This window comes from Thalassophryne amazonica, chromosome 7 (genome assembly GCF_902500255.1).
Source record: "Thalassophryne amazonica chromosome 7, fThaAma1.1, whole genome shotgun sequence".
Taxonomy (NCBI): domain Eukaryota; kingdom Metazoa; phylum Chordata; class Actinopteri; order Batrachoidiformes; family Batrachoididae; genus Thalassophryne; species Thalassophryne amazonica.
In genome coordinates, this window is record NC_047109.1 from 46,452,507 (window position 1) to 46,464,572 (window position 12,066).

Consider the following 12,066-nt stretch of genomic DNA (forward strand, 5'->3'; position numbering starts at 1 on the left):
ACGCAAAATAAAAAAGAAAAATATATAAGTACATAGTAGGAAAAAAAGAGATTACTTATGAAAAAAGAGAAAAATATGTACAAAACTGGATATTTCAGTGGCAGTGGACATTGCACATAAACAAATACTGCACTTATTCCAAGTGTGGCATGTGGTCTCACTATTTGGTTCCAGTGGCATACAGTATGTTGGGTAGAAACAGTTTTTTAATCTACTTGTACTTGCTTTAATGGCCCTGTACGGTCTGCCTGATGGCAGTAGCTCAGACAGTGAGTGGTCAGTGTGGGATGAGTCCTTTACAATGGTGTTGGCTCTCCTGAGACAATAAGAGCCATGAAGGTCCCCCAGTGTGGGTAAAGGGTACCCAGTGATCTTTTCTGCCATTTTGGTAACCCTCTGGAAGCTCTTTCCTGTTTGCCACGTGCAGCTGACAAATCATGTACAAAGGCAGTCAAAACAAGTGTTACACAGAGCAAAAAATAAAAATAACAGACAAACAGAGGTTCTGGTAGAAGTGCAGTCTTATGCCCCAGGCACACAACAACAGCGATTCCTGAACGAAGGGGAAAGAGTAAAAAAAAAAAAATCTCAATTCGTCGAGAAAAGGTAGACGAATGAGCTTTTGACTTTTCCCATCACCAAATATCCTGCGAATCTAGAGCGCAAAAGGGACAAAAGAGGAACAAAATGAAACCGAAGCTAACATTGATCTCCACGCTTTAAACAAAATGTGCCTGGAGCTGGAGCAGTGTATGTCTGCCTCTCTGTGTTCCAAGACTCGGCGCTGGGACTGAGCTTAGCTGCAAACAGAAGCGCGTGATCCGACCCACTGTGGAGATTTATGCGCACGTTGGTGGATCCACGACCTGCTCTGGTTCCTTGTCCAGAACAAAAGAAGGATCATCTCCTTCATCATCAGAATCCTCACTGTCTGGTTCGAACTCTGACGACATGCTGCGCACTCCGTCTTGCTCCAATTAAAAAAAAAAGAAAGCAGAAGCGCTTTTTCAACATTCATAAGGCGCATCATTTTTACAAAAAAAATCATTTTTTCAAACAAACAAAAAAATAACAACAAAACCACCACCACACACCACACACGCTAAATACACCACCAAAATACACACTGCAAACATGCCAAATATTTCTTAAATCTCTCAAAGACCAACACTCTAATCATTGTCTGTACACCCGAAATGCGCACATACGAGACGGGGGGCTGTAGGGAGAGTGAGGCGGGGAGTGGGGTGAGAGACAGATACAGAGTCTCTCTGCCTTTTTTTTCAAAACCGTGGTGTTTTTGATCACCGGCGCTGCGGCTGTGTGTTAGTCACACGCACACGCACAGGTTCGATTCCCAGTTCTGATCACGCACGCACAGGCGCTGCGTTTGTGGATCAGACACAGCCACACACACGTGCTCTTCCCTTTCTCTCCAGCTGATTCACTTTGGATGAATGCATACAGTGTTTGGATGTGTTGTAGCGCACATACACGCGTGCACAGATGGACTGCCTCGTACATGATTTAGTGACTCAAACATTAAAAAAAATCATGCAGCCATTTGCAATCACACTGGGTTTTCTGTTTATAAAGCTGTTCACACGCAAATGTCCGCTGCTGCTGGAACTTTTTTCACACTTGATGGCTCGAAGTCACGCTTCTGTAAACTGCCGGTTGGTTTGCACAAACGGAGGCACAGTTTGCTCTGAGAGATCAGAACAGACGACACAAAATATTATTACGTCGTGTCGGCCATCAGCTCTATGGAAACAAAGCTGATCGCACTGTTGCAAAGCCCTCCCGCTGTGAAAAAATATACAGTGATCACGGATCACTTCCTCAAAATGTTTGAACTGTCAGACGCTGAAAGAGGCAGCAGGCTCTTCTGTCTGCAGATGTTGGAGGAGAGCAAGCCCTTCAGAGCTCATGGACAGAATGCTGCAGCCCCGGCCAGACTTTTTGTGCAGCAACTCTCTCCTCAGGTGTGCACAGCACTGGCCAACACCATGATCACAGGTTGCCGTGCGCTGGCAGAGAGGCCGACAAATTCTTCCTGGCCGGCCAGCACCATAGCATGACTGCGGCAGCACTCGCACACAGTGGCAGAAGCCTCACACCACACACACCAGCCCTGACGACATTCCACAAACTGGATTTGTACTGTGTGAAAACATTCAGCTGGTTGATCGAAGTCAAACTAAATGCTAACGTTACAAAAACAAGCAAACCATAAAAAAAAAAAACGTCAAGAACTACAACAAAATGAAATACAAATGAAATGAGTTTTTCGGCATTCGTTCAAACTTTTAAAGTTTAAAAATCCTTATGAAGCTGCAGGAACAAAGCTGTGCAAAGGTTAAACGATGCCAACGAAAGTCAACAAAAGTCCAGATTTCTTGTTTCATTAGGGCTTCATTATCTTTCATTAAGTGCCCTGTGACTGGGCCATTACCTGTAACCTCTCCTCATCATGCAAGACAGAACATGTACGCTCAGTTCGATCACCTGCTGCTTTCTTTGCCTTGTTCTAGGACTTCCGTTTAGTTTCCTTCCTTTCTTTTGCAGCTGTGCACCCCATGTTTTTTTTTTAATCATTGCCATCTTTTTCCCTTCAGGGGTTCATGTCAATGCAATATTATAATCGCCATGTGGATCTTGCCTCAGTGCATGATTGATGAACCTCCGTGCTCTCCTGAAGACCACTTTGTTTGTTGGTTTCATGTTTGTTTTCTTCAATAGCTCTTTAATACTGACCTGATCTTCCTTTTTAATTTTGATTATCTTCCATAGGCATTTAATATAGAAGGTGTCGATTTCCTTTTTATGCCCTATGTTCATCTTTTGTGCATCGCTTCCACAAAGTGTTTTAAACAGTTATATCTTAGTCTTTCTCGGGATGCTGTTGTTCCGTTTGTGGTTACGTTTTACTGAAGTGTTCCTTCATTTTAGAAATCTGTTGATTGCCATCCATTCCTCGTACTTCTTCTGTATAGCATGCCCCAAGATATACAAATGAATTCACTTCTTCTGTCTTTACCCCATTAATCCATACTTTCTGTTTTGGCTTTTCTTTTCATGACTTTTGTTTTCCCAGAATTTCTGTAGCCCAGTTCTTTATGCTTCTTCAGCTATTTTTTTTTATTTTATTTTATTCTGTAGTTGTCGTATTGGTGACATCAGCGTAACACCATCCGTGAAATCAAGATCATAAAGCTTGTCCATGAACTTCCATCTAATTCTATTTTCTCCATTCTGAAACCGTCCTTTTCATTATCCAGGCCATCACTATCAGAAATAGAAAGCTGGGCATATTACAGCCTTGTTTTATTCCAGTTGTTACTTGAAACCAATCAGATGTTTCACTTTATGATTTTTATAGGTTTTTATGGTAAGCAGAGGCTGTCCTGATGTATGGAATCAAAGGCTTTTCTGAAGTCTATAAAATAATGTTGATTCCCATTTGGTAGCTTGTTCTGTTATGGTTTTCAGAATAAATTTTTATTCTGTTGTGGTCCTTCCTGATCTGAAGCCTGCATTGTCTTTCCTTAACTGCTTATCTATACATTATTTTTTATTCCCATAACTTCACTGATTATTAGGAAAAGGGTGATACCCATCTACTTCTTACGGTTCTTAACAGCCCTGTCACACTTAACATAAATGAGCATGAATGAAGCTGAACAGGCAAAAAAGCCAAAAGTCAAGATGCAGTCGGGAGGACAAATAATCGGCCAGCTGTGTATGAATGCCATGCGAATACCCAGAACATGGGCCAGATCTGCCTGGACTAATTTGCATGCATTCGGAGTGCAGCAGCTCTTATTCTCTCTCTCTCTCTGTCTCTGTCTCTCTCTCTGTGTCTGTCTCTTTTTTTCATTTCATTTATATAGTGCCAAATCACAACAAAGTTGCCTCCATGTGCTTTACACAAGCAAGGTCTAACCTTACCAACCCCCAGAGCAAGCACACAGGCAACAGTGATAAAGAAAAACTACCTCTGAGGAAGAAACCTCAAGCAGGCCAGACTCAAAGGGGTGACCCTCTCTCTCTCTCTACCGCTCTCTGTCTCACATGGTGGTTGATCAAGCGATGCTCATTGCAGACAATACTGTTGTGGTCAGTTTGGTCTCACCACAGTCTACGCCTAGGCGGGTGGCGTGTTGCATTGGGGAGCCACTCAGGACATTCAGCTTGCAGTTGTATTGTGTTGGGGGAGCACTCGAGACATTCGGCTCGCAGTTGTGTTGCATTGGGGGGCCACTCGGGACAGTTGCTTCTCAGTCGTGTTGTGTTGGGGGAGCAGTCGTGACATTTGGCTCGCAGTCATGTTGCATTGAGGGGCCACTCAGGAAATTCAATGTTATGGTTCGGGCTGGAGAGAACGGCGAACCCAAAAGCTGGGAGCAGAGATGAAGCAGAATAAATCAGAACACTGATTTATTTACACGGGAGGATTATGTACAAGGAATATAATGTCCAGAAAGCAGCCTAGCAGAGTGGAGACCGGCCCGCTCAGCAATGGAACCAGGGAACCACAGTCCTGATGGAGTCAACCCGGGTGATGTGGATCCGGAGCCAGGTGGCTGCCTGCAAGCTGTCGACGTGGTCCGAAGAAGATACACAGGTGAGTGAGTACTGAACCGAGTCAATTCCAAAAGGTAGAAAAATTACAGTCAATTAGTAACAGTTTGTCTTAGCTGAGTCCAGAATGCTGAAATGAGCTGAAGCTGTAGGAACAAGATTAAGCTAGAAAAAATGGCAACAAAACGCTGAGCTAGAAAACTCAGACAGACAGCAGGAAAAAAAATACAGAAAGCAATCTAAGAGCTTGGGAGCTCAGAATTCATTTCTGCACCTTTCTTCCTGCACTTCTTTTCCTGTTCACATGCAACTCCTGTTCACATGCCTCTTTCCTCACTGCTTTTATCAAACACTATTTATCCCTCTCCTATCACTCATGCCAGAACATCATGCTACCATACAAGTCTTCTCACGTTGTTTCCCTCATGTTTGTTTTGCTGTTGCCAACCTTTTGATGCACGTGTTTTTCTCACATTTTGCCTGCACTTTGGATTATGTTGTTTAGAGGATTTCCTGTATTCTGATGCTCAGCCTGTCTACCTGGATTACCTATGTGCCTGTTTTATTTTTTTTTCTGTTGCCTCGCGGACTGCCTTCTCAGTGTGCCTGAACCTCTGCTTGACAAATAAAGACTAGTATTCTCACCATCCTCTTCTTTCCTTGACTCTCCCAAAAATCCTGTTGTCTTAAGCTTTCCCTTGGTTAAAAAGGACTCACTCCACACTTGGAATGGGTGCATCATGGAATGGGGACTTTGGTGTGCCTCAACAGCCCAGTCTCACATTTTTTTTTTCGTGCTCCTGTGACGAAATGCGTGACATTTTCATGACAGAGCTTTTATTAACTCACTATTCCTAACCCTACTCCCACTCCCAACCTTAACCTTAACCATAAACTAATCTCACTCCTTCCCCCCACCCTAAACATAACCACCCCGACACGCCCGCTTCACTTTTAATTTCGTGCAACCATCACGGAATGAATGAGAATGAATTCATGCTGCCATGACGAAAATGAGGCGCTTTTCGTCACAATATCATTAACCAATAGATTATTGTATATTTCATGCTGTTGAAGCACGACTTGGCGTAAGACCAGGTTGGCCTCAACTTGTCTGTTTTGTAGGCCTTAGAGTCTTCCAGATTCCATCAGCCAGCAGTACTGCCTTCAGCTCCATCCAGGGTCACACCAGAGTATGCCGACTTAAAGGAAGTCTTTAGCAAGAGCCACGCCATGTCATTATCTTCGCATAGAGATTATGACTGTGTCACTGACCTTCAACCCAGCACATCACCTCCAAAGAGCCAGCTCTATTCACTGTTGTAGCCTAAGATGTAAGCAGTCAATAACTACATCCTGGATGGATTTGCCACAGGCATCATCTAGCCCTCATCATCTTCTGCAGGAGCTGGCTTGTTTTTTTGTAGTGAAGAACAACTAGTCTCGGCACCATTGCATAGACTACCGAGGACTAAATGACATCACCATTGAAAACAGGTACCTTCTCTCCCTCTGAATATCTTACCTTTGAGCTCTTCCATAACACCACTATCTTCACCAAATTGGACCTGATTAACAACTACCATATGGTGAGGACCATCATTAACACACTGAGTGGATTCTGTGAGTATCTTGTCATGCCCTTTTCATTAACTAATGGGCCCACTGTCTTCCAGTTTGTCTTAAATGTTTTCAGATTTGTTGAATGTTTCTGTTTTGTGTATTTAGATGATATTCCAATCTTTTATAGTTCCAAGGAAGATCATATATTCATGTTAGCATGTTTTGGGCAACTGACTTGTCAAAGCTGAAAAATCTTTGGTCTCTTTTTTGAGTTTTTTTTTTAATCTTCCCCTGTAACATTAAAATGGACCATGCAAAAGTTAGTGCTGAATTACTGACCGAGTCCCAAAAAACTTAAACAGCCACGATGATTCTTATACCCCCATCACACATAGCCAGAATGGCGTCAGAATGGCGTCAGAATGACGAATCGGCGCACATCCAAAAAGTGTCGGGTTTCAGTTCCAAAACACTCTGCCAGCCATCTGCGAGAGTCCACATAGTTTGTCAAAATTGTCCAGTGGCCTGAGTGTGATGCACATGTTCAAAACCCTCCAGCGATGTCGAGATGGGACACCTATCCAACAGCGGTCTGAGCACCATCTGACCACAATTTAAATATTCTGAAGGTGCCTTAAACAGGATCCGAAGCGATTTGAGCGTGTATGAGGGAACCTCCAGATGGATCGGACATGGCAAAGCCTACCGGCATGACCTGCCACTTATTCACTTACAATGTCTACCTCCACTGGCCCCACCCCCCAGAGCGCAAAGGAACCGTTGATATGTATGTCGCACACAGCCATCCATGTACAGGGGATGTGAACACAGTGCAAACAAACCAAAAGCACCATATCCACTGCGGGCTAATGTGTCGCACAGCGCATGGCGCTGCAGATCTGGACAGGCTGTTATATCCATAACAAACCTTACAGTACAGATAATATTCCTCCCCATGAGCAATGTAAATAATGTGAATATTGTCTCCATCATAAGTGTATATAACATGGCAGCCTCTCTGTGGTGCACAGTAATGCGTCATTGCACGCAGGCTTGGAGCTGAATGGATCTCACGCTGTTAAAAAAATGATCACCTTTAAACTCTGTAGGAAATATGACATGGAACTGTTGTGCCAGGCTGTGACAGAATTAATAAACATGAATCTCACCTCCAACAGTGGTCCAGGAGTTGCACAGCGTGGCTGTGGAGCTGACACCGCAGCCTGAGGTTAAAATCCTCTCACCCAAAATAAAAAATGAATCCCATGTGATAATCCAACCATCATGGTATCCTGAGTTGTGTTGTGCTCCTGAAGTGAGCAACAAAGAAAAAATTAAAGTTCACTGGAAAGTCTGGAAAGTTCACTGACGCACGGGACAGCATGGCACACTGCCAGTAAACTCTCAGCGAAGCTGTCCAGTGACACGAAGCGCACGCGCCCCGCGGCTCATGCAGCGTTATGCATATACACACACACACACACACACACACACATACATACACACACAGACCAGACACACAGCTGAGTGATAATTGCAGCCTCACGCGTATGCACACGTGGGCCACACACACATGCACGCTGCGCACTCACATGCATGTGCGCATAAGGAACGCAGTGCTCCGGTGTTTGCCATCGAGATATTTGGACATCAGGCAGTTTGCATCACTTTTTATGGCCATCTGACAGCAGTCTGTGTCATCTACCTGTTGTCTACATGCGCTTTGGATGCCATCGTGCAGGTGTGGACGAGGTATTCCGGACCGGATGCATTCTGATACGGCTGACCATGCCTCTTTTCCTCCCAACTGCATTGGATTATGGCAATATTTGCCGTGTCAGGCATGGTTCCCATGCATTCTTGCTATGTGTGACGGGGGCTTTAGGGTTTGCCAACTTCTACAGATGATTCATTCATAAGTATAGTTCCACTGGCACCTCTTTACATGCTTTCATCTCTTACCATTCTAGGTTCCTGTGGTCTGAGGAAGCTGAGGCTGCCTTTCAGGCTCTGAAATGGCTTTTCCATAGCCCCACTGCTGTTAGTCCTGACCCTTTACACCAGTTCATCTTGGAGGTGGCTGAGTATGATGTCGGAGTCGGGCCATTCTGGCATTTGTCAGCACTACAGTTTTGCTCCTATATTGTTCAGTGTATGCAGACTGAACTTCACTTTGCATGTGATGCTCTGATCTTTGTAGAATCAGTGGACACTCAGACTGCAGTACTTATGTTGCTGAGTAAGGATCACACCTAAAATCCAAACCTTCAACAGCTTCCTGGACTGGCCATCAGAAGTGTATATGTACATGGTGAAAGTGTTGAACTTGGAGAGACTTTAATTTATCTTGGCAGTGACACTGATATCACTGGGTGCTCTGTGTTTGGGAAGAGTGTATGGAGTCTTTATGGAACAGAGGTGTTTGGCTTTTTGGTCCTGGTGTTTCATATCTTACTGTATGATTGTGAGTGCATATGTCTTTGTGTATTGTAAAGTGTTTTGAGTGTCTACCTCAGATGGAAAAGTGTTATCTATACAAATTCTATTTACCATTTGGATGTCTGTATTCTTGTTCAAAGGCATGCCGCTGGAAAAACAAGTGAATACACAGATAGATAGATAGATAGATAGATAGATAGATAGATAGATAGATAGATAGATAGATAGATAGATAGATAGATAGATAGATAGATAGATAGATAGATAGATAGATAGATAGATAGATAGATAGATAGATAGATAGATAGATAGATAGATAGATAGATAGATAGAACTCAAAACTAACTGCTGTCGTCTTGTAACACGTCTTGTAACACATTTAATTTAAATGTAATATACTGTATTTTGGAACCTATGAAGTGATGAAATCTAATGAACTTTGACACACCATATCTGAGAGATTTGGTTGCTACATGCTGGATTCTTTGTGGATGTTGGATTGATGATGAATTAGGCGCAAGTGTGGTCTGTGAAAGAATAAGATTTGTTCCATGCAGAAATGTGCTAATTCAAATAAGTAAACCTTTATTTTCTGTTTGTTTAACAATGATCACATTCAAAAATTCAAATAATATGGTTGGTTATGGACCGCTCATAGGTACTGAATGGCAACCACCTCAGGATCCATACCCACGTCTTGAAAGTCACCATTTATCTGCCACAATCAGGTAAAAATTGGGCATCCCCTTGGCCTTCTCCAGTGGCTGGGGGCAACTGCATGCTGCATCATACCCAGAGAAACACATCACATGGCCAAAATGTGATAGCTGGTGTTCCCTTACAATACAAGAGAAGAAGAAGAAGAAGAAGAAGAAGAAGAGGATCATATTTAATGTGGGTAGCCAACAAAAGCGCAAAGCTTGCTCATTCCTCCCCAGCACTGTTGTTGGAAGTGGAACTCGTGGATCCACCAAAGTGACCCAGTACCAAAGACATCCTGACATCAAGTTTGGTCACTGGTTAATGTCCCAGTGTCACCACCATACAGTAAGACAGGAACCACCAAGACCAAAAAGACTTGGACTTCATTCTCCTGCAAGTTATCTGCATCACCAAACAGCTCTGTGTAGTATCATTATGGCTCCTGCCACTTGGACCCAGACACGAATTGAACATGTCACCATTTTTCTCACTAAATAAATTTCTAAAGGTGCTATTGACATGAAATCTTCAAAAGATGTTGGTAATAACCCAAGTAACCCATACATGCAAAGAAAAGAAATCAAATAACTGCAGAAATTAAGTTATGTGTAATAAAATGGAATGACACAGGGAAAAAGTACTGAACATGTTACTGGAATTTATTGAGTGTTTTGTACAAAAAGCCTTTGTTGGTAATGACAGCTTCAAGATGCCTCCTATATGGAGAAACTAGCTGCTCAGGTGTGATTTTGGCCCATTCTTCCACGCAAACAGTCTTCAAATCTTGACAGTTACTACACTCAACAAAAATATAACGCAACACTTTTGGTTTTGCTCCCATTTTGTATGAGATGAACTCAAAGATCTAAAACTTTTTCCACATACACAATATCACCATTTCCCTCAAATATTGTTCAGTTTTGTTTTATTGGGGGGGATACCAGTCAGTATCTGGTGTGACCACCATTTGCCTCATGCAGTGCAACACATCTCCTTCACATAGAGTTGATCAGGTTGTCAATTGTGGCCTGTGGAATGTTGGTCCACTCCTCTTCAATGGCTGTGCAAAGTTTCTGGATATTGGCAGGAACTGGTACACGCTGTCGTATACGCCGGTCCAGAGCATGCCAAACATGCTCAATGGGTGACATGTCCGGTGAGTATGCCGGCCATGCAAGAACTGGGACATTTTCAGCTTCCAAGAATTGTGTACAGATCTTTGAAACATGGGGCCGTGCATTATCCTGCTGCAACATGAGGTGATGTTCTTGGATGTATGGCACAACAATGGGCCTCAGGATCTCGTCACAGTATCTCTGTGCATTCAAAATGCCATCAATAAAATGCACCTGTGTTCTTCGTCCATAACAGACGCTTGCCCATACCATAACCCCACCGCCACCATGGGCCACTCGATCCACAACATTGACATCAGAAAACCGCTCACCCACACGACGCCACACACGCTGTCTGCCATCTGCCCTGAACAGTGTGAACCGGGATTCATCCCTGAAGAGAACACCTCTCCAACGTGCCAAACACCAGCGAATGTGAGCATTTGCCCACTCAAGTCAGTTACAATGACAAACTGGAGTCAGGTCGAGACCCCGATGAGGATGACGAGCATGCAGATGAGCTTCCCTGAGACGGTTTCTGACAGTTTGTGCAGAAATTCTTTGGTTATGCAAACCGATTGTTTCAGTAGCTGTCCGAGTGGCTGGTCTCAGACGATCTTGGAGGTGAACATGCTGGATGTGGAGGTCCTGGGCTGGTGTGGTTACACGTGCTCTGCGGTTGTGAGGCTGGTTGGATGTACTGCCAAATTCTCTGAAACGCCTTTGGAGACGGCTTATGGTAGAGAAATGAACATTCTATACACGAGCAACAGCTCTGATTGACATTCCTGCTGTCAGCATGCCAATTGCACGCTCCCTCAAATCTTGCAACATCTGTGGCATTGTGCTGTGTGATAAAACTGCACCTTTCAGAGTGGCCTTTTATTGTGGGCAGTCTAAGGCACACCTGTGCACTAATCGTGTCTAATCAGCATCATGATATGGCACACCTGTGAGGTGGGATGGATTATCTCAGCAAAGGAGAAGTGCTCACTATTACAGATTTAGACTGGTTTGTGAACAATATTTGAGGGAAATGGTGATATTGTGTATGTAAAAAAAGTTTTAGATCTTTGAGTTCATCTCATACAAAATGGGAGCAAAACCAAAAGTGTTGCGTTTATATTTTTGTTGAGTGTATTTTTAATGAGCTCTGATCTTTAGTTTTTTACATAGATTTTCTACTGGATTTAAGTCAGGTGCCTGGGCTAGTCCAGCAACTTTATCCACATTCTCTGAACCCAGTTGAGAGTTTCCTTGGCTGTGTGTTTGGGATCATGGTCTTGCTGAAATGTTCACCATTGTTTCATCTTCATCATCCAGGTAGATGGCAGCAGATTTTTTTTTTATTTTTTTTTAATCAAGAATTTTTCCATGATGTTCCCCAAACTCTCCAAAACTTCACTGTTGTATGGTGTTTCTGGGGTGATATGCAGTGCCATTTGACCTCCAAATATGGGGTGTATTATGGCATCCAAAGAGTTCAAATTTGGTCTCATCTGACCAGACTATATTTTCCCAGTATTTCACAAGCTTGTCTAAATGTTGTGCTGTAAAGTTTAAACAAATTTCAACATGCTTTTTCTTCAGCAATGAAGTCTTGGGTGGTGAGCTTGCATACACGCCATGGTGATTGAATCCATTATTTACAGATTTTTTGAAA